The 5,891-nt window shown below is 41.3% G+C and overlaps 1 long non-coding RNA gene across 1 annotated transcript; it reads right to left on the bottom strand.

Annotated features, from left to right (window-relative positions):
• Positions 1–5,034: 5,034 nt before the first annotated feature.
• Positions 5,035–5,609, bottom strand: LOC122026394. The gene is made up of 3 exons (XR_006124139.1): positions 5,552–5,609; positions 5,363–5,434; positions 5,035–5,052 (listed from the first exon to the last, which is right to left on the bottom strand). It is a non-coding gene; the product is annotated as an uncharacterized LOC122026394 (long non-coding RNA).
• Positions 5,610–5,891: the final 282 nt, after the last annotated feature.

The following is a 5,891-nucleotide window of genomic DNA, read 5'->3' as shown; positions in this document are numbered from 1 at the left end:
ACAAGTCCTCTAGGGTTTGAATGGCCCGCTTTGACTATCCATCTGTCTGAGGATGGAAAGCTGTACTGAAACAGAGCTGCGTGCCCAAGGCCTACTGCAGACTCTGTCAAAAACGAGACGTGAACCGGGGGTCTCTATCCGAAATAATAGTCAACAGGACACCACGTGATCTGATGATCTCCCGGCAAAACAGATCTACCAATCGATCCAGAAAATCAGTCTTCCGAATCGCTAACGAGTGCGTGGATTTGGTTAATCGATCAACGATTACCCAAATCGCGTCATGGCCTCGTCGTGTCCTCGGCAAACCCACCACAAAGTTCATGGTAATGTGTTCCCATTTCCACTCAGAAATAGGAATGACCTGAAGTATCCGACAGGTCTCTGGTGTACAGCCTTCGCCTGCTCACAAACAATACAGATATCTAGCTACAAAATCCGTAATGTCTTTCTTCGTTCCGTTCCACCAATAGGAACGCCTCAAACCTCGATACATACGGGTACCGCCGGAGTGGATCGCAAATCAAAAGCGATGAGCCTTCTGAAGTAGCTCCTACAAAATCGGGTGAGACTAAGGTATGCATAATCTGTCTCGGAAGTATATAATACCCTCCTCATCTCATGTGAACTTGGTCTGCTGCCCGGAAGCTATCTGGCTGCCTATAAATTGCAAATGTTGATCACCAGTCTGGCCTATCGGATCCTCGTCCTGATCGACGACTGAGCAACCATGGTAACAAGAATACCCTGCTCTGTCCGTCCCTGCTCCTCAAGGTCTAACTCAAAGCAACCCTGAACCAAGTCTGTAACTGAAACTCGGTGGCAAGCCAAAGTCCCTCTGGACTTCCTGCTGAATGCATCGGCAACCACATTAGCTTTCCCCGAGTAATAGCTAATGGTACAAATCGTAATCTTTCAGAAATTTCATTCTTCTCCTCAGTCGGAGATTAAGTTTCTTTCTAAGTGAACAGATATTTGAGACTCTTATGGTCTGTGAGAATCTCAAATGTAATGTCGTACAGAAAAATGCCGCCAAATCTTCAAGGCAAAAATAATGGCGATCAACGACAAGTCATGTACTGGGTAGTTCTCCTTATGTTCCTTCAACTGCCGAGAAGTAAGAGACTACCCTGTCGTGCTGCAGCAAAACAGCACTCAAACCCTGTAGAGATGCGTCGGTACAGAGCACAAATCCGTCCTCTCCAGAAGGTAAAACCAAAAATCGTAGCCGACACTAATCTCCGCTTCAGCTCCTGGAAGCTGGTCTCGTAATCCTCAATCCAAGTGAACTTCACGCCTTTCCCGGTCAGGCGTGTAAGTGGCATAGCTATCCGAGGGAAACCCTCAACGTATCTCCGGAAATATCGAGCCTAACAGAGGAAGTTGCAAACTTCCTGTATAGACTCTGTCTACTCCCAACGGTAACAACCTCTATCTCCTGTGGAACCACGGTATACTCCTACTGGTGACCGTATGTCTCAAATATCTCACAGAAGACAATCAAAATACGCACTACTGAACTTCGCATATAGATTTTCCCATCGAAACCTCTCTAGAACTATGCAAAGGTGGTGTACGTGACTCATCGCGGATCCGAAATAGATCACAACATCGTCAACAAAGACAATGGAAACCGATCCAAACATCATAGACATACCAAAATCATCGAGCCCCTGAAAACATCTAAGGCTTCCCAAGCCCTAATGGTAAAAATCAAGACACAAAATGTCCGTATCACAGACATTCCTAACCATAAGATCTCTGATAATAAGTCAGAAATCTAATCACCAACAACCTAAATCACCAAGGAATAGATCCTCTAGTGTGAGAGCGACGCTCCATCACACGAAATACCACATATGTGGGAGCAACGCTCTACCACAAGAAATCCTCAATATGTAGGAGCAACGCTCCACCACAAGTAATCCGAAATATGTATCTGCAATAAATATGGGAGCAATGCTCCGCTACAAGCAATCCACAATATGTGCGAGCTACGCTCCACCACAAACAACCCAAAATATATGTATAATCGACATAATCCTCCAACTAGTACACAACAAACATACTCACAACATATACCAAATGAGTATAATCACTAAATACTTCCAATAAAGCCTAATAGACACAAGTGTACTCATAAATAATATATATTCCTCAAGATACCTCGAATCTTACATCGAACACATCTGCACATATCACAACTCAGATTAAATCGACAAAATACCTCCAATAAACCAATCAGACACATACGTCTAACCACTTGGTTATAATCTACTAGAAACCCACAACCATCATAACTGGAAATGTATACCCACACTATCTACAAATGAACTATCCATCATAGAACTCCTTCAACTCATAACAATCATATGTACACCAAACAAAGATAGGAATAGTCAACATATTTGACCCAATCAACCTGACATTCCGAAACGGCAGGGTCACCTTATAAGTTATCCAACTAGATACATACCGTCTAAAATTAAAGTATCCATAGAATATGATACATCGATCCTCTATAGACTGACCAAAATCGACAATGATATACGATCAACTCAATCTTTTCCACGTCAGTACAAAATATATATTCAAATGTGCTCTAGATACCAAACTAAGCACAAACAACCCAAAGATTCAGATCGGACCAATAAAGCTAAATCGGTCATCTATTAACTAATCAAGAATACCTTAATCCTCCATAAGCTACTAAGGTATATCAATCTACGACTACCCAAGTCGACAAGCGTAAGTCAGTCTTCCACTGACCAATCTAACAAGATTAAATCAGTTATCTACTGATGTAATTAATTAAGATAAAATGGTATACTACTGGCTAGGTCAACATGAAGATATAGATACTATCCACTACCCAGCTAATACTAGCAGAGGTTGGTATATGCCTCAATATGCTAATCAACTAGCAGTAATAGAAGCTAATACTACTAATGGTATGATATGAAAAATCAACAGAGACTATATTCCTTAAACTCTATTAAGGTTGATCAAGATCAGTGGCTAACCCATCACATATAATATGTGCTACAACAACCAGACAGGTACTAAATAAAAAAATGCTAATACATGTCATAACTATCATGGTCAATTTTGCATACACTAACAGAAGTATATCATAACAGTATACCAACATACCTCTTATAGCTTGGAGATGTCCTGCCGCTACAAGGTCCCAAAACCTGAAAAGTCACATCAAGAAAACTAAAACACAAAATCCAAAAAACACAGGAAATATGACCTGTAAACTGTGCTCTGATACCAAATAAATTGGTATCAGATAAATCTCGAAAATCCAAAACATATAGCAAGTATCATATACCTGCTCTGATACCACTAAATTGTCACGCCCCGGGGGTGTCCCTGTCCGAAGAAATTTCGACAGCACCTCCCCTGTACGGGTGACAATCTGAAGCATTTCTACAGACACAATATACATCAGCCACATGCGGCTGGAATATATACACAACCACGAAGTTATATATATATTTTATCAGCCCACTCGGCTGAAACCAAAACCAACACAGCAGAAATACATAAAAACAAGCTCATACAAAACAAAACAACAAACTGCTAGCCGGCTAGGCTTACACCACATAACAACACAATACTCTGAAAATAAAATCGGAACACATCAAGCCAAAAACACACATATCATATACCAAGATAAAATAAACAAGAAGGTGGAGAAATGTCTTCTGATGTGGCGTGGGGACTAGCAGGCAGGATACTCCAAGCGACTCCATAAATAATCTGGTACGTGAAAAATATAGAGTCCACGGGGGTGAGTTCAACAACTCAGCGAATACCAATAGACATGCCTAGTAAGATATATCTAACAGCAATAAACATGGAATACAGCTTCCTAATCATATATATAGGAAAGATACAAAACTGAAAGGTAACTGAAAAAGCTGTACTCACCAGGAACTCCTATCCAGAACAAAAGGGTCATCAAACCGAAGGTGTCCTAAATCCTGTATGCATGTCAAACATATGCATCCAACCAAAACGTAGCAAACAAATGCAGCAAACACAATCACAAGAAATAAATGCATCAATGCGTAGATGCCAATGATGCGTCCTGGTCACCCTTGACTCCAGTCAGTCATCTCACATATAAATGGTGAGACCGAGTTGGTAGGGCTGTGACAACCGTGCACTCTGTCGTCACTGCTCCTGATGAGTGATCGAGTGGACGGGATGCTGTCGGAGTACACCTATCCTCCTACCCCAAATCATAAATGGGGGAGCGCAATGCTCTCAACTCCCGGTACACGATGACGGGGAGGAATCCCTGCCGGCTAACACGTTGTGTCACACTACCCATGATCGGACCAACGTAAACAAACAAAGTCCCTGCTGCAACACACACTGCCTGAATCGACCACTAACCCATGAGTGGTGGTGTGCGTAGATCCATGTAACTGCGATGTGCTCAACAATAATGGATTCGACTATCGCACAGCATGCAATCATGATGCATGACACTAAGCATGGCAATATCCTGATCAGCATAGAAAAATCCATATATATATATAATATGGATACCATAGTATCAGTAAGTCAAATCCACGGATCTAGGGTATACTGGTCCTCTATGGTATAACAACCTAGATCCTATACATATCCCCCTCCATAACATATGTACCAACAATATGTACAGATCAAAGAAAAAGGTTCTAGGTACACAAGCCAGGTATGGTATATAATCTAGATACACATGCCAGAAATAAAAATCCAGAATCTAGTCCTAAAACTCAATAAGCATGGTATGTCACTTACTCTAGGAACTAAGGTACTCATGGTAATAATCACGTGGTATAAACATGGATACCTAACAAGTGACAAAACAGAACATGCTATGGGTATCAAACCGTGACATACCAAAGGCAATCATGATAATTGCTTGTAGCTATAAAATGCTATGCATATCCAAGTGACAATATCATAAAAGATAAGTCAAGAGGTACCCGCCGTTAACTGTAGATCATGCCCAGAAATCCTACGTTGAGATGCTCGTTCCAAAACAAAATCCTGCGATCACATATGGTATGATATCACTAGTCAAGTAAGAACTAGTTAGCTAAATTCATCATAAACCAAATAGCTAACTTATCCCAATCTGAATCAAAATCTATATATTAATTCTATTTCAATTATCAACCCCAATCTGGTAGTTAACCAATCTCATTAATCCTGTTAGGTTTAACTTAATCCATAACCTCTTATCATTCCACAACCCAATGTGTAGCTCAATTAAATTTAACTATTCCACAGCATCTAGTTAACAACTACACCTTTCCAATTTGAATCTACATTCATGTATAAATCAACAACAACTTACCCAAATCAATGCATTCCATTGCTATCTCATAGCCGGAGAAAGTTGTTGTTGTGAATGTCCAAACCAAGTATCCTACATTACAATCATCACAGTAACATCTTAACATTAGATATAATTCCACCATAAATCCCAATATCTGAAATCGTCCCAATTATGGCACAACAACCTCCTTACTAAAAGGAGTCTTACCTTTGCTTGACCCGTGATCCAGATATCCCGATCCATATTCATCTATTAGATTACCTTCGGTTGGTTACTGTCGAAGGCACTGCTTCTTTTCCATCTCTGCCGAAGGATGATCTTGAATACTCCTAGATCCGATGAGAAAGCGTCGTTGGACCTCCTTGTTCCAAATCTGGTGATGAGGAGGGGAAATCGGGTCTAGTGATAGTGCACAGAAGGCTGCGAGCAAGCATCAGAGATGTTGCCAGTCGTTGATCGGGTCGTGGCGGTGGGCTTCGGCTAGGGCACGGCGTGCTTCCCTGATCTTGACCGAGGACAACCCAATGTGGCCGGATTGAGCAGAGGA

This window comes from Zingiber officinale, chromosome 10A (genome assembly GCF_018446385.1).
Source record: "Zingiber officinale cultivar Zhangliang chromosome 10A, Zo_v1.1, whole genome shotgun sequence".
Taxonomy (NCBI): Eukaryota; Viridiplantae; Streptophyta; class Magnoliopsida; order Zingiberales; family Zingiberaceae; genus Zingiber; species Zingiber officinale.
The sequence above is the reverse complement of the archived record's forward strand: the minus strand, read 5'-3'. Positions and strand labels throughout refer to the sequence as shown.